This window comes from Ictidomys tridecemlineatus, chromosome 4 (assembly GCF_052094955.1).
Source record: "Ictidomys tridecemlineatus isolate mIctTri1 chromosome 4, mIctTri1.hap1, whole genome shotgun sequence".
NCBI classification, from domain to species: Eukaryota; Metazoa; Chordata; class Mammalia; order Rodentia; family Sciuridae; genus Ictidomys; species Ictidomys tridecemlineatus.
This window is the reverse complement of record NC_135480.1, coordinates 56378078-56404899: the sequence shown is the minus strand read 5'-3', so window position 1 is coordinate 56404899 and position 26822 is coordinate 56378078. Positions and strand designations below refer to the sequence as shown.

At 36.9% G+C, this 26822-nt stretch overlaps 1 protein-coding gene and 1 pseudogene across 1 annotated transcript in view; both read right to left on the bottom strand.

The window, feature by feature from the left end:
- Positions 1–19365, bottom strand: part of LOC101970140 (interferon-induced very large GTPase 1) — an 80096-nt gene extending 60731 nt beyond the window's left edge. Inside the window, 1 exon segment of the mRNA XM_078046561.1 lies at positions 19105–19365. The gene's annotated coding sequence lies outside the window, so the exon portion shown is untranslated.
- A 3980-nt stretch (positions 19366–23345) lies between these two features.
- On the bottom strand, positions 23346–24868 carry LOC144377112 (glycoprotein-N-acetylgalactosamine 3-beta-galactosyltransferase 1 pseudogene; annotated as a pseudogene).
- Positions 24869–26822: the final 1954 nt, after the last annotated feature.

Here is a 26822-nt window from a genome sequence, read left to right as displayed (position 1 = left end):
GACACAACATATTGGAATCTATGGGACACAATGAAAGCAGATTTAAGAGGAAAATTCATTGCCTGGGGGTCATTCCTCAAAAAAAGAAAAAACCAACAAATAAATGAGCTCACACTTCATTTCAAAGACCTAGAAAAGAAAGAGCAAAACAACAGCAAATGTAGCAAAAGGCAACACATAATTAAAATCAGAGCAGAAATCAATGAAATTGAAACAAAAGAAACTATTGAAAAATTGACAAAACTAAAAGTTGGTTCTTCAAAAAAATAAATAAGATTCACAGACCCTTAGCCATGCTAACGAAGAGAACAAGAGAGAGAACTCAAGTTACTAACATACGGGATGAAAAAGGCAATATCACAACAGATGCTGGAGAAATACAGAAGACAATTAGAAATTATTTTGAAACCCTATATTCCATTAAAATAGAAGATAGTGAAGACATCGATAAATTTCTTAAGTCATATGGTTTGCCCAGACTGAGTCAGGAGGATACACACAATTTGGACAGACCAATATCAATGGATGAAATAGAAGAAGCCATCAAAAAATTACCAACCAAGAAAAGCCCAGGACCGAATGGGTATACAGCAGAGTTTTACAAAACCTTTAAAGATAAAATAATACCAATACTTTTCAAGTTATTTCAGGAAATAGAAAAAGAGGGAGCTCTTCCAAATTCATTCTATGAGGCCAACATCACCTTGATTCCAAAACCAGACAGACACCTTAAAGAAAGAAAATTACAGACCAATATCTCCAATGAACCTAGATGCACAAATCCTCAATAAAATTATGGTGAATCAGATGCAAAAACACATCAAAAAAATTGTGCACCATGATCAAGTAGGATTCATCCCTGGGATGCAAGGCTGGTTCAATATGTAGAAATCAATAAATGTTATTCACCACATCAACAGACTTAAAGATAAGAACAATATGATCATCTCGATAGATGCAGAAAAAGCATTTGACAAAGTACAGCATCCCTTTATGTTCAAAACACTAGAAAAACTAGGGATAACAGGAACTTACCTCGACATTGTAAAAGCTTTCTATGCTAAGCCTCAGGCTAGCATCATTCTGAATGGAGAAAAGTTGAAGGCATTCCTTCTAAAATCTGGAACAAGACAGGGATGCCCTCTATTACCACTTCTATTCAATATAGTTCTTGAAATACTGGCCAGAGCAATTAGACAGATGAAAGAAATTAAAGGCATAAAATAAGAAAAGAAGAACTTAAATTATCACTATTTGCAGGAGACACGATTCTATACCTACAAGACCCCAAAGGGTCTACAAAGAAACTACTAGAACTAATAAATGAATTCAGCAAAGTGGCAGGATATAAAATCAACATGCATAAATCAAAGGCATTCCTCTATATCAGTGACAAAACTTCTGAAATGGAGATGAAAAAAAACACCCCATTTACAATATCCTCAAAAAAAAAAATACTTGGGAATAAACCTAACAAAATATGTGAAAGATTTATACAATGAAAACTACTGAACCCTAAAGAGAGAAATAGAAGAAGATCTTAGAATATGGAAAAATATACCTTGTACATGGATAGGCAGAACTAACATCATCAAAATGGTGATATTACCAAAAGTTCTCTATAGGTTTAATGCAATGCCAATCAAAATCCCAATGGCATTTCTTGTGGTAATAGATAAAGCAATCATGAAATTCATATGGAAAAATAAAAGACCCAGAATATCAAAAGCAACTCTAAGCAGGAAGTATGAATCAGGCGGTATAGTGATACCAGATTTCAAACTATACTACAGAGCAATAGTAACAAAAACAGCATGGTACTGGTACCAAAACAGGAGGGTGGACCAATGGTACAGAATAGAGGACACAGAGACAAATCCACAAAGTTACAACTATCTTATATTTGATAAAGGGGCTAAAAGCATGCAGTGGAGGAAGGATAGCATCTTCAACAAATGGTGCTGGGAAAACTGGAAATCCATATGGAACAAAATGAAACTGAATCCCCTTCTCTCTCCATGCACAAAAGTTAACTCAAAATGGATCAAGGAGCTTGATATCAAATCAGAGACTCTGCACCTGATAGAAGAAAATGTTGGCTCCGATCTACATATTGTGGGGTCAGGCTCCAAATGCCTTAATAGGACACCCATAGCACAAGAGTTAATAACAAGAATCAACAAATGGGACTTACTTAAACTGAAAAGTTTTTTCTCAGCAAGAGAAACAATAAGAGAGGTAAATAGGGAGCCTACATCCTGGGAACAAATTTTTACTCCTCACACTTCAGATAGAGCCCTAATATCCAGAATATACAAAGAACTCAAAAAATTAAACAATAAGATAACAAATAACCCAATCAACAAATGGGCCAAGGACCTGAACAGACACTTCTCAGAGGAGGACATACAATCAATCAACAAGTACATGAAAAAATGCTCACCATCCCTAGCAGTCAGAGAAATGCAAATCAAAACCACCCTATGATACCATCTCACTCCAGTAAGATTGGCAGCCATTATGAAGTCAAACAACGACAAGTGCTGGTGAGGATGTGGGGGAAAGGGTACACTTGTACATTGCTGGTGGGTCTGCAAATTGGTGCGGCCAATTTGGAAAGCAGTATGGAGATTCCTTGGAAAGCTGGGAATGGAACAACCATTTGACCCAGCTATTCCCCTTCTTGGACTATTCCCTAAAGACCTTAAAAGAGTTTACTATAGGGATACGGCTACAATGATGTTCATAGCAGCACAATTCACAACAGCTAGACTGTGGAACCAACCTAAATGCCCTGCCATAGATGAATGGATAAAAAAGTGGCATTTATACACAATGCATTACTACTCAGCACTAAAAAATGACAAATCATGGTATTTGCAGGGAAATGGATGGCACTAGAGCAGATTATGCTAAGTGAAGCTAGCCAATCCCTAAAAAACAAATGCCAAATGTCATCTTTGGTATAAGGAGAACAACTAAGGACAGAGCAAGGAGGAAAAGCATGAGAAGAAGATCACCATTAAACAGGGATGAGAGGGGAGAGGGAAAGGGAGAGAGAAGGGAAATTGCATGGAAATGGAAGGAGACCCTCATTGTTATACAAAATTACATATAAGAGGAAGTGAGGGGAAAGGGGAAAAAACAAGAGAGATAAATGAATTACAGTAGATGGGGTAGAGAGAGAAGATGGGGGGAGAGGGGAGGGGAGGGGAGGGGGGATAGTAGAGGATAGGAAAGGCAGCAGAATCCAACATACACTAGTATGGCAGTATGTAAAAAAGTGAATGTGTAACCAATGTAATTCTGCAATCTGTATACGGGGTAAAAATGGGAGTTCATAACCCACTTGAATCAAATGTATGAAAAATAATATGTCAAGAGCTGTGTAATGTTTTGAACAACTAATAATAAAAAAATATTTTCACAACCACTCCTGCCATCAGGCATGTGGACACAAAATAAAATATATATCGTTTTGCACACAGGAGAATGTATAGTATACACACTCCTTTAATGTCCTATCATATAGTTATTATGGATATTTTTATGTCAGCAAATATTGGTGTATTTAAGTAATTAATTTGAATACCTACATAAGATTCCTTTGAATGTAATCATTCAGGATCCTATCCTAGGCTAGGGAAGTTGAAAAATTTTCACTACTATAAATAGTGCTATAATTGTTAGCATCTTTGAATATACATTTTGGAACAGCATGAATTTGACACTGAATCTTACTCAAAGTTGGTGACGTATCTAGACTATTGCAAGGACATAGAACTTTATAGAATGAACTAGACATAGATGTTTTTCCAAAAAGGTACAAAACCTAATTGAAAGAATATAAATGTCGACAGAATAAAATGTGAGTAGTGACCTTACAATTTAAGTAGCAAATACTGGGAAACAATTGAAGGAGAGAATTTATTGAAGGTCAGGAATGTCTACAGACATGTGTCTAGGAAAATTAACAAAAATATCTCAGCAACTTCTTCTTCAATGATAATATCAAGAGCAACAATTAGTATAAATGCCTATTTCCTTTGTTCCCTGTGTACAGGCCAGGGCCAGATTTTGCTTTCATATATGTCCTGTATGTATTACAAGACTTTGATTTTAATGAACCTGCAGTAACTTCATGGGAAATTTTCCTGTCTGGATAACTTCTTCTAAAAGGAAGAGAAGAGGGCTACGGATGCAAGTTCAAATTCCCTCCAACTTCCCACACTCAATGAAAAATCAGAGAATAGGGAAAGAAAAGAGAGGAGACAGGAAGAGAAAGAAAAAGTTGATAGGCAGTTCTCTGATCCACTCTCTCCTTTCTCAAAACTTATTCAAGGAGATATCTCAACACATTTGCAGGAGGCTTACACTACACTTCAGATGATGTACATAAATATTTTACTCTCCTTATTACAGACTGTAATCTGATACATCTCACAGGTCCTTTTCCATTGGTAGCAGAAGGGAAAAAATAAGTTTCAAGCTTCAAAATTAACCCAACCTGACAATTTAAATAAGAAGTTTTTAGTTTCTATTGGATAACATAGTGCTTAATCAGCAAATTTCACTTATTTTCCTGCTTCTTTTCTCAATGTTTTCTGGAAGTCTGTGTCTTATGTAAACATTTTTCTGGCATTGAGAAAGGACCTAGTCTTCTGCTGGCTTATTTTATAGCATTGTCATCATCTGGAGTTTGGAGCAGAGCTTTTTGTGCACATTCTGCGAGATATCACTGCTGAATTGGCTAGCTGATGTGGCTTTTAACAGACACAGTGTCTCTCAGCTGATCTCACTGTTCCACGGATTCTGCCGGCTCCAGAATTCTAGCTTTACTCCTACATTCTCCATCCCTCACATTGGTTCAGCAGTCTGTACTACCTATGTTTGATTCAAGTCACTGGCCATGCTAGGCCAGTGGTAGCCAGTTGGATTTCATTTCAACATCCATGCCACATAAAAACTTAGGAAATTTTTGTAAAGTGAAACCCAGGATCTCCCTCCACCTGACCAGGATGTGCTATATTTCTGTAACTGCAATCTAAAGTTGATACACGGCAAAATCCATTTTAGATGTCAAATGACTAATATTACTTCAATCCTATTATTCTCAATTTCTGTAAAAAATTCTTTTCAGGGGCTGGGGATGTGGCTCAAGTGGTAGCGTGCTCGTCTAGCATGCGTGAGTCACTGGGTTCGATTCTCAGCACCACATAAAAATAAAAAATAAAGATATTGTGCTCACCTAAAAAACTAAAAAAATAAATATTTAAAAAAAATTCTTTTCACCTTTCAGACAAATGAATTCCTCAGATGGACTAAGGAGAAACACTAATCATGCCATCTTTATCCACATCCTTGTCCTCAGTTTGTTTTGTCTGATGAATACAAAGACTGTGCTCTGTCTTCTTCAACTCCAGGCCTCTGACTGAAGATCAGAGAAAGAGAGGGACTGGAAGGCAACTGCCTTGTGGTGGCAGCTGATACCGTTACTGGATTCTCACAGAGGGACACTGATTTATAACATCACTTCATCAAAATTAGGATTCCGACATTTGGGGACTGTCACCATTCATTCCATACACATTCATAGAGTAATCATGTGACATACACTTTCACAATTACAATGTGTGGCTCACTGATAGCTTCCTCTTCATGTAGCAACAAACTCACCAACATGGTTTGAAACAACAAATTTATCTTCCAGTTCTGGAGGCTAAAGTCCAAAATTAGGTCTCATGGAACTGAAAACAAGGTATGGAATGTCTTCATTCCCTCTGGTTTCATTAGGGGAAAATCCATTTTCTTGTGTTTCCCAACTTCTACTAACTGCCTGCATTCCTAGACTCATGACCTCTGCCATCTTTAGCACCAGCTATGGCCAGCCAAGTTGTTCCTACACTGCTTCACTAACTCTGACCCTGCTGTCTCCTTCTCATGAGGACCTGGAATTTACATTGGGCCCCTGGATAACCCAGGAGAATCTTAATTACTTAAAGATATCTGCAAAGACATTTTCACCATAGAACATATTCACAGGTTCTGGGGATTAAGATATAGATATCTTTAGGGGAAACATCTATCTATACTAGATTCAAAGAAAGAATGACTCGCAGTGAGTCAGAAGGCTAAAAAACATGTGGTTAATCCTTTTTTTTCTTTTTATTTTAAAAAAGGAAATATAACAGATATATTAAAAACAATACACAGATTGCATGTGAACAGCTCAGTTTAATTTGTCAGGAAGCAAACACACTCCAGTAACCATCATCCAGGTCAAGTTGTAGAATATTATCCACAATCCCACGTTTCTCCCCCATCACATGCCTCTCCATAAGCACTATACCCTCTTTCTTCCCCATAGGCAATTTAACACCATAGATTAGATTTTGCTTGGAATGATGAAGTACTTGTGTTTTTTGCCAGATATCCTTCGCTAAATATTCTTTTTATGAGATTTATCCACATTACTACCTGAGAACTGTATTGGTTCATTTTTATTGTAGCACAATATCCCACTATATGATCACATTAGATTTTATATTATTCATTTTACCATTGATTAACACTTTAATTTAAGCTAGGGGAAATATTAAATAATGTTGTAACAAACAATTTTTGCATTTTTTGCACTTACATACCATTAGGTATACACTAGGAGTCAAAATGGCTAAGTCATAGCATACACTTATTTTCAAGATCTGTAAAGAATACCAAATGGCTTTTAAATATGTGAACAGTTTTTTTGTTATTGTTTTGTTTTAGTTTGGTTTTTAGAGAGTGATGTGGGTGTGGTGCTACAGAACACGATTCATTGTGCTTATGCTGCATACTCACGGCTGTTCTCTCTTGCCAAGGAATAAATCCATCAGGAGGCTGCAGCATAGCCATGACATTTAAAAATACTGGAAGGACACCCTACAACCTGAGGTGGCAATTTAGAGAACTAGAATTACCCTCACCATCTGCAATGTGAAATTGCTGGAGAAAAAGTGTGTGCTCACTTCATCAGAGGCACAAAGGAAAAGAATCTCAAAGTGAAAGCATCTGTTTGCATGCCTACCAAGATTAAGAAGGGCTGCAAGAAAAGGCTTGTGGTGTAGGTTCCAAGTCATAGGATCACTTCCAAATGGGAATCCTCAAGTGACTCATTGACTTGTACAGGACTTCTGAGATTGGTTAAAAAACAACAACAACAACAAAAAAAAACTCCATCTGTATTGAGCCAGGAGTGGAGGTTGAAGTTAACACTGCAGATGCCTATGCCAACACTTGTAAAAAATTGATTATCAGTTTTAAATATTACAATTTTTTTCAAAGTGTCCATTTATGTCAGCAATGGATGAGAGTTCTAGTATCTATTTATATTGTAAGCATTTGGTTTTATTCTTTCAAATTTTTGCCACTCTGACGTGCACATCAGTATTTTAGTATTTAATATTTAATATAGTCTGGATAAGAAATTCCCTTCTTAATAATGAAATTGTGCATTTTAAATACTCTATTGACTATTTGGATATTCACTTATATAAAGTGTCTGTTTATTTTTCATCCATCTTATTTTGGGTTGGTTTTATTGAAGTCCTTTACATATTCTGCTTGAAAGACTGTTCTAAGATTGATGTCTTGCATATGTGGTTTCTCTGCCACCAAAATAAGTACACAAAATTGAAACCAAATGTCAATTGATGTATGAAAATTTCATTTGTCACTTAAACTTTTGTTAGAATATGACAGAACAAAAGAAAATATTTTACAATTTTGTGAAAATACATTAAGTACAAAATGTAATTTTTTTTGAAAACTTAATCTCTAAGGACATGGATGGGCCATATTTTTAACTAGTTTATTGATCCTTAAATGAAAATAATACCCAATGCTGAAACAAGACTGAGTTCAGTAGAGATTAACAGTAAACAGAAAACTTACTGAGCCACATGGAAATACAGGGCTTAAAAAGGTACCTTTTGTTGTTGAAAAGATTATTTTCAGTAGAATTAGCAATATATGAACTTTTTTTTTCTGACTCTCCTGGTTAACATATGTTGCTATACAACAGTGTGTTTCTAATCTGGAACTTCCACACCAGTCCATTGGCTTCATTACAGCAGCCAAAGCATTAGTAGTAGCTGTAAATTACTTCAATCGCCCATAAAATGCTACCATGGTTTCACATCAAACGTAGCCACATTGTTTACATCTTTAAACTGACTCATACCATCTGATAGTTCATAACAAGCAGCTAAAGTTTACTTCTCACATGCAGTAACATCACAGTGAATAACCCATAGGGGATTGGAATAGGAAGAAAGTTGATAGTCCAACATTGGACTGCGTTATGACTATGCCATTGAGCAGAATGTGAGCAATGATAAATATAAAGATACTGTTATGTGGTGGATATATTAATTATGTTTTACTTTTGAAAAACATTTTCTTTCTTTTATGAAAGTGTTGTATATTCCTACAGGGTGCCCATGGGAATCTACTGGCCATCTTACATGTGCAACATGAAAGGGTAAGGAAACTTATTTTCATGAGGCCATTTATGAGCAATATGGATGGGAAGTGGTGAATAACTGTTTTTTCCTTTTCTGCCCCCAAATAGATGCTTCTGAGGAGTGCTTTATAAGGCTCCTCATGTGGTTTTGAGATGTCATCCCTACAGTGGCCAATTGACTAATGAATCTTTCTTCATTTTTTACTTATACTTCATTCTTTTTTTCTAGGATTATAAATGAACAACCTAAGTATAAGTTTTTGTTTTGTTTTAGCCAGAGTAATTGGGCAAGAGAGGGAACTAAAGGGGGAAAAATAGGAAAGGAAGAAGTAAAAATACTACTGTTTGCAAATGACTTGGATCTTCTATAGTTTAGAGCTTACTAGATGACTACTAGAGCTAATAAATCAGCAGTGTTATAGGGCATAAAATCAGCATATAAAACCTGATTATTTTGCTATATACCAAAAATTGAATCTTCTGAGAAAGAAATCAGGAAAAAAAATCTCATTCATAATAGTCTCCAAATAAGAAAATAGTCTGTGATGAAGCTAATTAAAGAGGTGAAAGACCTCTGCAATAAAAACCATAAAATATTAAAGATAGAAACTGAAGAACTTCACACAAGATCAAAAGAGCTCCAATGTTCATGGATATCAGAATTAATAGTGTTACCTTGACCATACAACCAAAAGTTATATACAGATTCAATGAAATTTTTGTCAAAATATCAGTATCATTCTTCATAGCAGTAGCAAAAAAAAGTCCTGAAATTAATTTGGAAGAATAAAAAACCCAGAATAGCCAAAGCAATTCTAAGCCCCAATGGCAAGGCTGGAGACATCACAATACCTGACTTCAAATCATACACAGAACTAGTAACAAAAACTGCAAAGTATCAGTTTATACTTGTAGACCAATGTTAACAATTAAAGGCACAGAGACAAACCTACATAGGTATAGTAGATTAATATGTCATTTAAAGTTTTGTTAGCATATGACAAAACACGAGAAAATATTTTACAATGTTGTAAAATTATTAAGTACAAAATGTAAACTTTTATTGAAAAATTGATCTCCTAAAGACATGGATGAAGCATTATGCATATATTGCTATAATATGCTGACTTTAATTCTTTAGAATGGCTGCAGAGGAGTAGAAGAGCTGGGTTATATGGTGCTTCCATGTCTAGTCTTTGAGAAACCTCCATAGTGATTGTACTAATTGAAAATCCAACCAACTAAATACCAAAAATAACACTAGAAAAAATATAACATTTTAAATAATGGTGACAGGCCAATTATTTACCCCTTGTAGAAGAATGAAACTCGACCCTTTTCTCTCACCTGCCCCTAAATCAACTCAAAATGGATCAAAGATCTAGGAATTAGTCCAGAAACTGTGCAAATTCAAAAAGAAAACATGCAAAGTCCCAGCTTTTAGGAACAGCAACTACTTTCTCAATAAGACTCTGAAAGCTCAGGAAATAATGTCAAGAGATAATAAAATTAAAAACTTCTACACAGCAAAGAAACCAATTAAGAATATGAAGAGAGAGCCTACAGACTAGGATATAATCTTTTCCAACAACTCTTTTGATAGAGGATTAATACCAAGAAAATATAAAGAACTCAGAACTTAACACCAAGAAACACCAACTAATTAATAGGCAAATTACTTCAATAGATACTTCTCATTTGAAAAATTACAAATTGCTAACAAATGTCTGAAAAAAAATTTAGCATCATTAGCAATTAAGAAATGCATGTCAAAACTACACTGAGATTTCATCTCACTCCAGTCAGAATGGCAATCATCAAGAATAAAAACTACAACAAATGCTAGAAAGAATGTGGAGGAAAAGGAATACTTTTAGACTATTAGTGGGAGTGTAAATTAGTACAACCACTATGGAAATCAGGATCGCATTTCCTCAAAAGACTAGTAATAGTAATAGCATATGACCCAGCTATACCACTCCTTAATATGTATCCTAATTATTTAAAGTCATCATACTATAGTTATACATGTATACCCATGGTTATAGAAGAAAAATTTATAATAGCCAAAATATGGAAAAAAAACTTGGTGTCTGCCAATGGATAAGTGGATAAAGAAATTGTGGTATATATGTGCAATGCTGCTTTATTCAACCATAAAGAAAAATTATATTATGTCAATTTCTAAAAAAAAGATGAAATTTGAGAATATTGTTTTAAGCCAAATAAGCCAAATGTAGAAAGCCCCCATCCCTATACCCCATATATATGTATATATATATAACAGTCACAAAATGTATATTTCTATCCAATTTGTTGTTGAAATTTGAAACTTCCTGAAAGTATTAAGACTAACATTCATATATAGTTTGTAAGGACAGGAAGAACTGGCTACATTCAAATACATTCCAGGTTTCAACTTCACATGCCTGGTACAGGCATCTTCACAAAACAATGTCAGTCTGAAATAACAGAATATGTTAGAAAGATCATTGTATTCAAAATGAGAGTTTCATTTGATTGTTTTTAATCACATTTTTATTAGTGCACTGTAGTTATACAAAACATTGCTATTTATTTTGATATAATCATATAAACATGAAATAATTTGTTTCCCTCCAGTCCCTAATACTTCCCCTTTACCTCCTCTTCTCCTTCCTCCTGTTCCCTTTCCTTTACTCTACTATTTTTTCTTCAATTTATTCATAACCTTCTTTTTAAAAATAATTATCGCTTAATAGATATACATAAAGGTGAGTTACACGGTGGTGCATTCATGTATGTACATACCACAATTTGGTCAATTTCTTTCTTTTTAATTTATTCATTCTAATTAGGTATACATAAAAGCAGTATGCATTTTGATTTATTGTACTCAAATGTAGCACAACTTTTCATGTCTCTGATCATACATGATGTAACATCACACCATATGTGCAGACATACATGTACCTGCGGTAATGATGTTCATCTCATTCCAAAACATCTGTCCTGCCCCCATACCCTCACTCATCCCTCCTTTGACCAAAGTTCCTTCATTCTTCCTATGCCCATTCTTCATTATGGATCAGCATCCACTTATCAGAGAAAACATTCAGCCTTTGGTTTTTTTGGGATTGGCTTACTTCACTTAGCATGGTATTCTGCAACTCCATCCATTTACCTGCAAAATTTTATATATATATATATATATATATATATATATATCAGTTTATTTATCCATTCATTTACTGAAGGGCATATAGTTTGCTCCCACAATTTAGCTATTGTGAATTAAGCTGCTATAAACCTTGATGTGGCTGCATCACTATAGTATGCTGAGTTTAAGTCCTTTGGGTATAGACCAAGGAATGTGGTAGCTGAATTAAATGGTGGTTCCATTCTATACTGGAATACTGGAAGTTTTCTAAGGAATATCCATATTGCTTTGAAAGAAACCTATGAAAAAACTGAAGGAAGAATAGTAGAGTAAAGGAAAGGGAACAGGAGGAGGGAGAAGAGGAGGGAAAGGAAAAGTATTAGGGACTAGAGGGGAACAAATTATATTCCATGTTGATATGATTATATCAAAATAAATACCAATGTTTTGTATAACTACAGTGTCAAAATAAAAAATGTGATTAAAAATAATCAAATGAAACTTCCATACTGGAAGTTTTCTAAGGAATCTCCATACTGCTTTCCAGATTGGTTGCACCAATTTTCAGTCTCACCAGTAATGTATGAGTGTGCTTTTCCCCCCATATCCTTGCCAACTCTTATTGCTGTTTGTATTCTTGATAAATGCCATTCTGTCTGGTGTGAGATGACATCTCAGAGTAGTTTTGATTTGCATTTCTCTAATTACTAGAGATGTTGAACATTTTTTTTTCATATATTTCTTGATCAAATGTATATATTCTGCAATTGTCTGTTCAGCTCCTTAGCCCATTTATTGATTGGTTTGTTTGTTTTTTTTGGGGGGTGTAAGTTCTTTGTTTTGTGTGGGGGGGTAAGTTCTTTGTTTTTTGAGTTCTTTGTACATCCTGAAGATTAGTGTTCTTTCTGACAAAAATCTGGCAAAAATTTTCTTCTAAAATGTAGGCTCTCTCTTCACCTCATTGATTGTTTTATTTTGTTGAAAAGAAGCTTTTTAGTTTGAATCCATCAAATTTATTGATTCTTCATTTTATTTCTTGTGCTTTAGGAGTCTTGTTAAGGAAGTCAGGGCCTAATTCGACATGATGAAGATTTGGGCCTACTGTTTTCTCTATTAGGCACAGGGTGTCTGACCTAATTGCCAGGTTCTCGATCCACTTTTAGTTTTCTTCATGGTGACATATAGGGGTTTAGTTTCATTTTGCTATATATGTATTTCCAATTTTCTCAGCACCATTTGTTAAAGAGGAAATCTTTTCTTCAATTTATGTTTTTGGTGCCTTTGTCTAGTATGAGATAACTGTATCTATGTGGGTTTATTTCTGTGTCTTTTATTCTGTACCATTGATCTACTAGTCTATTTTGGTGCCAGTACCATGCCTTTGTTGTTACTATAGCTTCATAGTATAGTTTGAGTTCTGGTATTGTGATGCCTCCTAATTCACTCTTGTTGCTAAGAATTGCTTTGGCTATTCTGGGTCTCTTATTTTTCCAAATGAATTTTATGATTGCTTTTTCTATTTTTATAAAGGTTGACCTTGGGATTTTAATTGGAATTTCATTGAATCTGTATCAGCACATTGGGAAGTGTGGCCATTTTGACAATATTAATTTTGCCTATCCAAGAGCATGGGAGATCTTTCCATCTTCTATGGTCTTCTTCAATTTCCTTCTTTAGTGTTCTGTAGTTTTCATTGTAGAGGTCTTTCACCTCTTTTGTTAAGTTGATTCCGAAATTTTTTTGAGGTTATTGGGAATGGGATATTTTTTCTAAATTCTCTTTCATAGAATTAATCACTGATGTAACAAAATGCATTTGATTTATGGATATTGATTTTATATTCTTTCACTTTGGTGAATTCATTTATTAATTTTAGAAGTTTTCTGGTGGAGTTTTTTGGATCCTCTAAGTATAGAATCATATCATAATGATACTTTGAGTTCTTTGTTACCTGTTTGTATCCCTTTAATTTCTTTCTTCTGTCTAATTGCTCTGGCTAGTCCCAGAGTTTTAAGGACTATGTCGAATAGAAGTGGTAAAAGGGCATTCCTGTCTTTTTCTGGTTTTTAGAGGGAATCCTTCCCATTTTTCTCCATTTAGAATGATGTTGGCCTTGGGTTTAGAATAGATAGCTATTACAATGTCAAGGTGTGCTCTAACTATACCTAGTTTTTCTACTGTTTTGAACATGATAGGGTGATGTGTTTTTTCAAATGCTATCTCTGCATCAATTGATATAATCATATGATTCTTATCTTTAATTCTATTGATGTGATGAATTACATTTATTGATTTTAGTATGTTGAATCATCCTTACATCCCTGGAATGAACCCAACTTGATCATGGTGCATTATTTTTTAAAAATATGATTTTGTATGCAATTTCTCAGAATTTTATTGAGAATTTGCATCAATGTTTATCAAGGATATTAGTCTGAAATTTTCTCTTATTGATGTGTTTCTGCCTGAAATTTTCTTTCATTGATGTGTTTCTGTTTTGTTATCAGGATGATACTAGCTTCATAGAATGAATTTGGCCAACAAGCACAATAACAAGTGTATAATGTCATTAGCCACTGGGAAAATGCAAATTAATACCACACTGAATATTTTACATCCACTAGGATATGTATAACAACAAAGGAGTACCAAATGCTGAAAAGGGCCTGCAGAAAGTAAAACTGTCATACATTTTTGGAGGGAATGTGAAATGGTGTAGCTGTCATATAAAGCAGTCTAAAAGTTTCTAAAAAGATTAATAGTGAATTATGATATGGCCTAGGAATTCTAATGAGACGTGTGTACCCCTCAAATTGAAAATAACTGTTAAAAATACTTATACACAAGTGTCCATAGTGGTACTATTCATAGTAGCGAAATAGATGGATATAGCCCAAATACCCATTAATTAATGTATAAATAAGATGTGTTACATTGATATAATGAAACATAATCAACCATAATAGATGTTCTGATGTAGCCACTTTGTGGATAAACCTTGAAAACATTATGCTAAATGAGAGGAACCATACAGAAAAAATGAAATATTGTGTCATTCCCTTTATAAGGAATATTCAAACTACATCAATCCAAAGATTTGAGGGCAGATTGGTGTTTGCCAAGATCTATGGGAGGTGGGAATGGGGAATGATTGCTTAATGAACTTGGAGTAGTCTTTTGTGATAATGAAGTTAGTTTGAAACTTGATAGAGGTACTTGTTCTGAAACATTGAGAATGTACTAAATGCTAGTGGACTGCAGACGAGGACTTATGGGCTTGGAGTATAGCTCAGTGGTGGAGTACTTACCTAGCATTATGAGGCTCTGGGTTTGATCCCCAGCAATGGCAAAATTCCAAACCAGTAGTTTTCAATTCCTTAGAGTTAAACATGTACTACACACTATTGATTGGAACTTTCATGGTTTTGGCAAAGACTGAGCATGTTCAAAAATCAAAGAATGTGCTCTGCATACTCTTCTGTCTCCAGGCTTCTACTGTTTCTCTCCCTATAAAAGTCCTTTTGAAAGTCCTTTGGAAGAATTCTAGCTGTATTCTGAATAAAATAAGGGAAGTAGTCCACACAATTTCTTTTTCCTGGGAGAAGAACAAGAACCAATAATCCAGGAAGCCATATCCAGCTTGAACTAAATGACATTTGGAACTGTGGGGGAGAAAGCAGTTGTGATAATTGCTCTCTTAATTCTGGAGGTTCTTTCAGATTTTCCCTAAAAATGAATCATTAGCTCTGGAAGAATATTTCTTTCTAGGGATATGGTTGAGCCCTGCTAAAAACCAACTTTCTTTCTGAGCTGTATAAGAAATGCAAGAAAATATTTAATGGACATGTATTTCATTATCATTATGGCAAAATTCTGCTCAAGTTTTTCTTCACTATTTTTCCTAGTAAACTGTAAGCATTATGAGGCCTGTTTTTTAATGCTATAAATACAATCACAGTGTTTTGTTTTAAAAAAATGTAAGTCTTAAAGAAAAATCTCTAGGTAGAGATTCTTAGAACAATGGATATTTCCTCTGTCCCTTATATTAACAGAGAAATGTGTCTGACTAGAAAAATGTCAAGAATGGCAACAATGAATATTATTCTTATTTCTATGATCCAATCTGTGAATATTTATAAGTGTTAAGTTTTTCTGGTCCCTGTTAACATAAATTCTAATGCAAGAAATCTTGCCATATTGAAAAAAGAAATAAGGCAAAAAATTATTTATTTTTGTCTCAAAACTATGACCTCACTGTTGGGTTGGCATCAGGACAAGGACTGAGATTTTGGTAAAAAGTGTGATATGACATTTTTTTGCTAAAACTTCAAAAATATCAAAACATCAGAGTAATCTGGTACCCAAAGAACTCTTTCAAGAGAATAAGAGTTTTGTACTGTGCTATCAATCAAGCCAGAAGTTCTGGAGGAAACTTTAGGACACCATCCTATACAAAAACTAGCACGAGGCCAGTATATAGGAGAGTTAATCTGAAAATCACCTATGGATGTGGCTTGTGTCTCATAGAATGGGGCTCCAGTTAAATGTATCAGAAGTTCTTGAGAATATTAGTGTAAGGGGACAGACAGATGAGAATGGTGATAACACAAGGTTAAAAGTATAATTCAATAAAATGGGACCATGTTGCTGACGCCCCATACATGCTTTCTTATCCAAAAAGCAATCTTCCTGAAGCTTCACTTGGCCTGCATAGACAGAATATGTCACATCATCAGCAAACTGAGGCAGGGGACAAAGTTCAGGCAGTTAGTATAGGTAATGAATGATGGGGGTCCAGAGAGGATGAGGACTGATTAAAAAACAGAGGACAATAGGTTGTTAACTTCTGCTATTATGCTCCTGGGCACTCAGGATTGTTAACCACAAACTCCAACTTCCCTGCTCCAAGGCATATATGGAGAAAAAAGAAGATGTTCTGAGACTCATAAGAGAACAAGATGCACCCCCTCCTACAGAAACCTCACTCTAGGGCCACTTCTCTTAGAAATTTCTCTCTATCACATTCTTAAATAAAACTTGCTTTCTATACTTGCTTTGGCATTTTGGGGGGGGGTATATTCTTCAACACCAGGGAAGAAGGACCTGTTTCTGATCTCCACGACACATATCATTCAACAGAGAGCCTGCCAGCTTGAACAGAAAGATATACAGTGAGAAGAAAATAAAAACAGGCTGGTATGTCCCCTCACCTCCATCCCCAAATTCTGCTGTCAGGAAGCAAGTTGATAAAACTGCTCACCTCTGAACATTAACTACTATATATATAAAAAAAGGAAGGATGACTCAGGGCAGAACCAAGAGCCCAGGGAGCAGAAGCAGAAGCCATTATTTCCCTCAGATCTGGAAACTTAATCAAGGAACTTCAACTGCAGTTTTTAGAACCATCTTGGTCTGTTGTTACATCTCTCTGTCTACCCCATTTTGCAACTTTTAATCTACCTACTTGTCTCCTTACTGCCAAGAGCCTGTCTTCAGGTTGTTCCAGAGAAAAGTGCACCACCAAGAGCAGCTTCCTTCCCCACGTGTGAGAGGCAGAGGTTTCACAGCTGCAGTCAGTTTGGGTTTCTTTATTAAGAGAAGGAACTGAACTTAACCTCAGAGCAGAACACCTCCCAGTTCTCCTTCCTGTTGTGGGAGATATTCTCTTATTCACGTTTATTACTTTAGTTCCAAACAAAGAGTATGAAATATATGAATGTTCAAGCAATGTGTGATATCTGAATAAGGAACATAGTGTATCTGAGCTGTTTTCCTCAGGAATGATGATGGCTATTCCAATTAATTGACATGAGGAATACAGTGGGTATAAGGCTGGTGACCTAGTGTCTTACCAGTAAGACTGATCTTCTCCCTTTCAGTGGGAGCATAGGCATTCTTTTATGAACAAGAGTTTTAGTATTAGTCAAATATTTGATCTCAGAATCCAACAGTTACTACAGAGAGAGATTAAAATCCTTTAACATCTCACTTTAAATATATTTCTGTGGTATAGTTTAAGTTCGCTATTCAGAGAGACTGCTAACTTTTTAGACAAAAGAAGGCTCTAGAAGGTTTTTCTTGTGTTAAAATAAATCTATACCAGCCCTGATAAAGTACAGAGTGCATGCAGGTAGAGGCTTTTCTCTTTGATATCCCCTTCCAAACTAATAACGGTCTTTTCAAGACATTGAGATAACCTTGCCAAGAGAGAGGTTATCCCAGGTGGCTGCTACCTAGGAAACTTCACCTGCACAAAAAGACAACACTGTGCTCCTGGTCCCTGCCCTTCTAGGGCTGTGCCACCCTCCCTCCCAGAAACCCAGCACCTATACCCTAGCTTAGCTCTGCATAAAGTTCACCCATCTTGCCCTCTTTGAGCCTCATGCTTTGGTATGAAATTCATGCTTAAGCACATTAAAAATTTGTAGGCATGTTTTCCCTCACAGTATGTATGTTGTGAGTTCATTTTGATAACTAAACTTATTAAAACCTTTGGAGGAAAAAGAGCAGATTTAAAGCTACATTATCCCTACATTATCTGTATATAGGAGAAGCAGAAGAATAATGAGAAGATAATAATGTAGTAGAATGATGAGAAGCAGCTAAATGGTGGATTAAATTTTTAGCAGCAGTACTATTATCTAGCTCAATAATAGCCATGAGGACAAAAGGAGATGACATTGGTGACTCTCACCTAATGCTTGGCCTGAAGGACATGTTCAAATATAATTTTTTTCCCCCTAGCACAAAACTGACTTGGAAGATCAGATGTGTCAGAAAAGGAGGGATTGGGGGGATCTCCCCAGCTACAATATTCTAAGGGTTTAATTTGAACCTCTAAGACTTTCTCTGTGATTGCCAGCATCTTAGAATTGTTAGGGCCTAGGAAATTTCATTCCCTGAAATTGGATTATTTTGGCATGCTGAGCAATTTGATGTAAATAATTCATTTCAGGGAATGACATTTCCTATGTCCTACCAATAATCCATTTTCAGGGAATGACTTCTTTTTAATGTGCATTAATATGGACTGCAAAAGGGAACAATGGCTTTTTATCACTACCCTGAATTCCCAGTATCAATCTCAAATAGAGGACTGAGAAATAAAACTACATTTGCATGAACTTTTCTTACCACATTCTATCCCTTGGGCTCATTCAAAATTCAAAGACTGTCTTGGAGACCACCTTCTTTACTAAAAATAATTTCTAATCCTTCAAAATTATCTGCCAATCTCAACCCTACCTCATAGAAAAGGGATATGTAAGTTTGTGCATAATGTTATATAGGTAGTTAATCATATTCCTGTGATTGTCCCCCATGCTGTGGTTTTGCCATTTTGCATGAAAATAAATATATATAACTTTTCTCCTATTTGATGTTTGTTTGTTGCATTCCAGTGGCCCTTGAGAGGTCAGAGAGAAATTTTCCCATTGCCCCCACATAGCTTTGGGGGGATTACCTTGTTTTCTTGTGCCGAGGCTTGTACTGGGGCCTGTGTTCTCTGTTGCTGTGCTAGGAGTCCACACGTGATAAGCCCATGTCTGACCTTCCTGAGATTTCTTCACAGTGAGTACAGTGACACTGCCTGTATATTGTAGAATCTCCAAAAGTGTTGTATCAATTGATGAAGTTAGTAAGCCCTCCATTCCATAGTTTGGCTGTGTCCTGTAATACTGGCCCACCCACAATGCTGAAAACAGACTTTCGGTTTCATTTACAAGTCTCATCTCAATTCCAGGAAATGATTATTTTAAGCAAGCATTGCTGCGCCCCTCCCCTGACTCAGGCAATGGCAAGTCCCTACTGAGGTGGATGGCGCAAGGTGTCCATCTTCTGGAGGAGCGCAGTATGTTTCTGGAAATGGGCTGGTTTGTTTTTAGTATTCCTTTAATAAGTATAGTTGAGATTTCTCATATGACCATTAAGTATGAAGGAAAAAAATGACTTTCCCAATTAATGAACTACTTCTAAAGAATAGATCTGTTTGCTCTAAATGCAATGATTCAGCTGTAGAACATAAATTGTTAATGTCTAATGAAAAACTCCCTGTATTCCTGTCAAGGAATTTTTTTGAGAAATTAAATTAAAATCTAGAGAAGAAGAATTAATGTTAAGAAGACAGATTAGTGCTTAGTACTGGGAAACTTGTTCTTGTTCCTGTGCACAATGGTTTGTGCTCTTACTCTTGTTTGATTAAAATTAATAACAAGTTAACATTTGCCGTAACCATGGCACCGGTTCCAGTCAGTAAGTCAAGAAAGAATAGTCAAAGTATAGGCCAATAGTCTGGGACATTTCTGACTATTATTAAAAGTTAACTAAGCAGAAACAGCTCAAAGCAAAACGCAAACTAAAAGGAAAAATGCTTGCTTATGCATAAGCAAAGATACATTCTTCTATTCTAATTGTAGCTACGTAATACTTTGTTTCTTTGAATAATGATTCCTGTTTTGTAATCACAAAGTACTGTGAGCCTGCCAAAATGAAAAGTATATATGATGAACTTCACAAGTAAAGATTGGGATTCAGCACCTTCACTTTGGTGTCTGTGTTGTTTCTCCACCCCACTTTTGCCGACTCCTCACCATCTATTCGTCTCTTGAGACCCCCTGTTGTAGCTGGACTCCGACAAAGCATATTTTCTCTAGGTGCTTCTGTGTCATGTGTTTTCTTATTTCTGTTTTTCTTTTTTCCTTCTTTTCAGTTGCCTAATATCACTTCTGCTTGAAAAATTCTGATGTTTTATGATGCATTGAGGGAAAAGGAATATACCAAACTCCTTCAGGGTACCTTCAGAGAGTCCTATGACCCAGCACCATCCTGGGGAGGACTAGGGTGACCTAAGAGAGTCTGAGAGCATTTGCTTCAACTTTGTACTCCATTTGCTTCACTTTTCTTGCCCTATTTCCATCCCTCACCTGGCTCTGGCTGAAAGCTTTGTGGATTCCCCAGTACATTTCCAATCCATTAGTTAATGAGTGAAGGACAGCTAAGAGTGCTGGTTCTTTCTTGCCAGGACTCTGCCACTAGTCTTTTCCTTAAAGCACACTCAAGAGTTTTTTTTTAATTTTTAAAATATTTGTTTATTTATTTACCTGTTTATTTATTGTAGTTGTAGATGGACAGCATGCCTTTACTTTGTGTATTTTTTTAAGTGGTGCTGAGAATCAGACCCAGTGCCTCCCACGTGCAAGACAAGTGCTCTGCCACTGAGCTACAGCCCCAGCCTGGTTAAGAGGTCATTTTATAAGGGACTCTATTAACCATTTGAAATTCAGCGAGTGATCCTTGAAATTGGAAAATAGAGAAGAGGAAGAAAAAGAAAAAATGGAGAAGAGGAAGAAAACTCACATAATCCAAGGAAAGACAGGGAGTCATCCATTTCTGCCTTCTTTGGGTTTTTCTCCCCCCCTCTCAGGGCAGGGTCAGCTTCAGTCAGTAGGCTCTGCTTGCCAGAGAAAGCATAGAGAAACGGTATCCCCCTTGCTCTGGATCTTTAGAACATTTTCTATTTCAAATGTCTAATAATATGAACACCCTGTTCATTTTAGAAAGCACGGATTGCTCAGCAAATTACCAAGTGGTGTCTTCCTAGGAAATAAGCCTTCCTCTCACACTCTGTGCAGGCCCCAGTGAAGGGTGAGTGTTTCAACATATTTAAGCTACGTCCAAGTTCCTGAGAATCAACTTAGGCAACTGGTAACATTTTGACCTACATGTCAGAGGTATTATCTACAGTAAGGCTAGTGGGAATACATGGTTTTGCTATGTGACCTTGAAAACTTGATAACATTTAACAATTAGTTAATTAATAAAAGTAGCTAAAACTACAGGGTTTATTCAGGTTTCTTGTAGTCTTGTGATCAAATCAGATAATTTTACTTGCACATCTAAAATAGGGGCTCAAAAATTCCTTTAATGTCTCCTTTCCATTCAACGAGGAAGGCTCTTTATTATTAACTCAATCTCAGCCCTGTGTGGGGACATTGAACCCAGTTATGAAAAATACAAAATGGAACTCAAGCAAGCTTCTACTCTAAGTCCAGGGGAGAACCTCCTGTACTTTTCTAAATATTATTATCATTCTTATAATCTATGGTAATAATTACTACAAAATACAGGATGGATATCCACCAGTGGAAATCTGAAGATGTAACTATAAAGAATTTATAGTGGGGAGGACTTAGGGCAGCTCCCTTTGCAGAGAGTCCAGGGAGACTGTCAACATGGCTGAGCTCTACAGTGTGGACACTGTGGAAGTCAGTGATAGGGACAGGCCTGGAGGAGAAACTTCTGTGTATGAGGCAGCAGTTCCCCTAGGGATTCTACCCAATTTATTACATATTTACATGCTTCAAGCCAAACTTCTTAGTTTCTGACTCAGGTTGATAAGAGGAAAAGAGAGAGATGGGTAGAAGCCCAGTGATTCTAGAAAGTAGCTTCTATCAGTGCCCCTTAGCAAAATAGTCCCTGTTTTCCTTTTTAAACACTTTTTGGAATGGCTTTCATTTCTGGATGATTGGAAAAAATTTCCTTTTCCTCATCTGAATCCTGGTGGTATAGAGTAGCCTCCTGTTGTTTTGATGTAATAAATTCTAACTGGAAAAAAATTGTGAGTGGCCTCTTTATATACTGGTCTTGCAAGCAGTCACTTCCTTCTCTTTCCAATGTGTTGCAGCTGACCTCTGAGTGGCTGAAGAGCGAGAAACAACATCTGCAAGAGAGGCAACACTGTAAGTGGGGCTTGCCCCAGCAGCACCCAGGCTTCCAGGAGCCATGGGGATTCATACAATCTTACACCATCAAACCAATTGATCCCTTCACTCTGGCTCCAGTTTACCTACCCACTGAGGCCCAGTGTCTTTTCCAACGGCTACTGAAGAGAAATTACTGTGTTGTCTGGCAGCCTGTATTTCAATCACCTGAAAGATTCATCTTGACCGGTATGGCTTGGACCTGGACTGCCAATGACCACTACCAAGAACTCAGGTTGCTGAAATGGGACACCTGTCCAAGGGGCAATATACTGTCAAACAGTGTCCCTCAGTGAGTGATGCTGCTGAGGGAAGCACATACTCATTATCCCTGGATTTTCCCTCCTTTGTCTTCAGGGTCATCCAGCAGGTCAGAGAGCTGTCATAGCTACCACAATTTTAGGAAACTCTCAAAGGTAGTGCTACATGACAGCAGTTATGAAGCTGCATGAAGTAGCACAAACATTAGCAAGCACTAAGAAATGACAGTGTTTGGGGACAACAAAGTGGGACCCTATTTATTTAATTTTGAATTTTTTTTCTTACTTGCTTGTCTTTTATAGACAGAGGTCATATTTATCCTGGAGAAACATTTTTTTACTATATCTCATAAACTGGATATGGAATTTTTTAAAGTTCTCACATTCGGGTCAAAAGTCCACAGCTACAAAACCAAAGGCAAGAAAAGGGTTTTATTATTCTCCAAATGTGTTATTTGTGGTTACATAAAGGGAAGTATTTCAAGATTGTATTTTTTTTTTAACTTTGAAAATGTAATTTTATTAATGCACTTTAGGATAAGTGCCATTCTTATTCTACCTTCTTTTTGAATAAATATTGCTGATTATAAATAATCACAGCAGAATTTTCATTAGACAACTGTGTGGTGGGATTGTTTCATTTATATCACACAGCAAATGAGTATAAACAACACTGAGCAACTATATTTCCTTCTAAATTTAAGGCAGATCTGTTTAGCATTGTGTATGTTACATGGTACAGTGCAGTTTTAGCAAATTTAACTGTTTCAGTTTTTCAGTGACAATATTACACACAGTCAGGAGCAGGCAACAAAATCTCTTCTAGTTCTTCTACCTTGCCACTGTCTTAAGAAAACACGTATTTTTCATATATATGTATTTATATTTATATATTACTGTATCAAAACACATTTTAACAGACTTCACAGCTCATTTAAAGCTTAAGTTTACAGTCTTTCAGTTGAAAGATTTCTATATGGAATGTTCTCATAGAATGAATTTCTCAATGGGATTTCAGGGTTCTATGTCAGAAATGCAGAAGTTCTTCACTGCAATGCTGGACATTTTACCTCGGTTCATTCACAATTTTCTTTCAAGGGTTTCCTAATTTTACTTTTGTATCTTCATTTTTGTTTTCTTGATTTATTTCCTTTAATATATTCTCAGGTAAGGCAGGTTGATACCTATATAAATAACCATATGGACGAAGATGATAAACGAGGTATTCTAATTCATACATAGTTGTAGAGTCAACATAGTGAAAAGAAATTGCCAGATCAGAACAGCAACCAGGACCCTCTACAGGAGGATAGTAGTTATAATTCCAGTACCAAAAGGTTTTGGGTAGATAACCTTTGATTAAGTGGTGTTCTGGTACAAAGGGATGAAAAGTTTCTTTTCCAGTGGTATCTCTGGAATCTCCAGCTTCTACGTTTATGATTTCCATGCATTTTCCCAGGGCTAAGTCTTCAATGGAGGAACTATGTGTACATTTCTCTGTTTTAAATGCATCAACAAATCTCTTCAAGGCTTCTTTGCTTAGTACGTATCCTGCTCCCCCACTCATGTAACCCTGCTTTACATAGGGCTTAAATCTTCTCCCAAAGTAAATAGGTTCTTTAGGGTCATAATTTGAAAGCAGCCATCTCAAATTGTCTAGTATGACATATGTATCATCATCTGCTTTCAAAAACCAATCAGCATCTTCTAAATAATGGTCATGAACATACTGAAAAGCTTTAAGTGTTTTCCAGTAGAGTTGATCTCTGCCTTCTTTGGTTTTTAATCCCACAGTAGGAAAGTCTTTATTTTCTTCTGAACTCATAAACAACACTTTATTACAACGTTGAGCCCATGTAGCTTTGACATGTTTGGCCTTTTTCTCTAGATTCTGAGGGCCTGTCATAACCCAACAAAGAATTTTAACTTTCTGAAAGAGGTTTTCAGCGATGTCTGTGTTCTCATCTTTATGTTGGCTAGAATCTGCATTGAAGTTCATTTGTCCTTGCAGATGATTCTGTCCATTATCATCAGAATGCCTAGCATGAGGATCATTATGAAGAATATTGGGCTGTGTGTCACCCTGTTCTCCCAACAAAATACTAAATAGCTGACATCAGCAGCTGCTCCCCGTCGCCCCTCCTGGGGGGCAGAGAGGGGGTCCACTCGGGGCTGGCGACCTTTGCTTGTCTGGGCAGCCGCAGAACTGGCTCGTGGCTGCTAGCCCGGGCCGCCCGCTACCGCCCAGATCATTCTCCCCCGGCGGTGGCGGTGGCGGCGGCAGCCGAGGCGGGCCCTCAAGATTGTATTTTTATCTCTTGTATGATCCTTTTCATTTTCTGTATCCAATATCTTTCTGAAGCCCAGGACTTTTAAAATACTTTTACTCATATTCCATTTTCAATTCTAAACACTCTGAGAGATTCTCACTTCCCATTCTAAATACCTTAAAAATCTCTCTCCACCTGTATTCCTACCCATGCCCAAACCAAAATCTGTAGACATTTCCCTTGGAAGGATCTCTTTTGAGACTTTTTAGCTCTGAGATGATCAGCTATTACTCTGCTTTATTCATTTCCTTTTCCACGCTCTTGTTGCTGAGAGCCATAGCCAAGTAAGAATGACGCATGGCATTTTTGGTTGAAAGGTGATGGCAACAAGCCATTGAGATGATATGATTATGTTAAGATCTGCATTCAATTGGATATTATGCCTCGGCCTGCTACTTTGGAGCTCTAGTGGGACTCCCATAGAGTTCCCATTGGTTGGGGAAGTACGGTAGGAGGGATTTCCGGAGGAGGGATTTGCCTGTTGGTGTAGTGTGGGAGAATGTGGCGTGTGTGGTTCGGCATATTTTCCGGGAGCGTTCATGGCATTGGTGGGAGTTTCAGAAATAAAGTTTGTTCCTGCTTGAGTGGCTCATGATTTTGTGCCCAGCCAGACTGTGGCACTTGTGACTTGAACCTGCCCTTAAACCATCTTTTTCTAGAGCCTAGTGAATAATATCAGGGTAGAGGACAAGAGGCCTGAATAGTGGTGTCAGTACTCACTTCTCCTTCACATGGAAGAATCAGAGTATCAGATGTATAGCTGCATTTAGGGGCAAGTTACCATGGGAGAACACTGTAAATCAGCAAGAAAGAGAATGGAGTCTTGGAAGTTTCTGAGACCTAAACAGTAGCATAATAAGAAAAAAAAATTGGCATCTGCCACCCTATTTCTATAGTCATAAGAAGAAGAATCTCTCTTCATAGGAGCAAGGGTAAATGACAGTCGCAACAAACTTTATTAGTATGGATACTGGCAATCCTAACTACTGTTTCACAGTCCTCACAGGTTTGCAGACCACTCACATAAATAACTTGAAGTCTGCACAGTAGCCTTACTTTGGAAAATAATCTCACATCATCTCTCAGTGATCCCCCAGGGAGCTTAGCCAGAAAAGACATTGAGAAGTGGACTACTGTCTGAATTTGAATGTTTTAGGGATCTGAATTCCTGCATATTCCCACCTCTGCGACAATGCAGACAATCCCCTGCTTTAGCTTGGGGGCTGTAGCTCCTCAGTGAACTCAGTAGACTTACTCTGACTCAATCCCACTGGATTCCCTGCACTGAAGGCATCAGGTGTTGTGACATGGAGGAGCACACTGCTTTCCTCAAGAACTAGATCAGGGAGCTTGTCCTCTTAGACCAATGGCATGGTCAGGAACTTGTACACTTGTGCCCGTGTCAGAAATGAAGACATGTACCCATGTGGTTCCTGCTGCCTCTCTCTCTCCTGTGCCTTGCTGAGCTGCCTGTTATTGACAAGGCAAGGAAGTAACAGCACAGTTCCTTTGCTGTACAACCACAAGGTTGAGCTGAGAGGCCCTTGAACAATGCTGTGGCTATAACTATGGCCCCACCCACAGCTGTGCATACCTAGTATTGGGGAGGCTATGGGCAAATTTGCCTAACTGTAGCCAAGGGTTTGCTCCCAGTGCATACTATCACAGTAGCAGCAGAGTTAAACACCACATTACCTGCTGCCACACCAACCACAAGATTTCTGCTTCCAGCTGCCCTGCACCTTCTCTGACCACACACTTCAGTCAGGACCAGGTGTGAGCATCAGAGACAGGAGGTGATACAAGTTCTGCTACTGTCTCTCCCATGTAGCA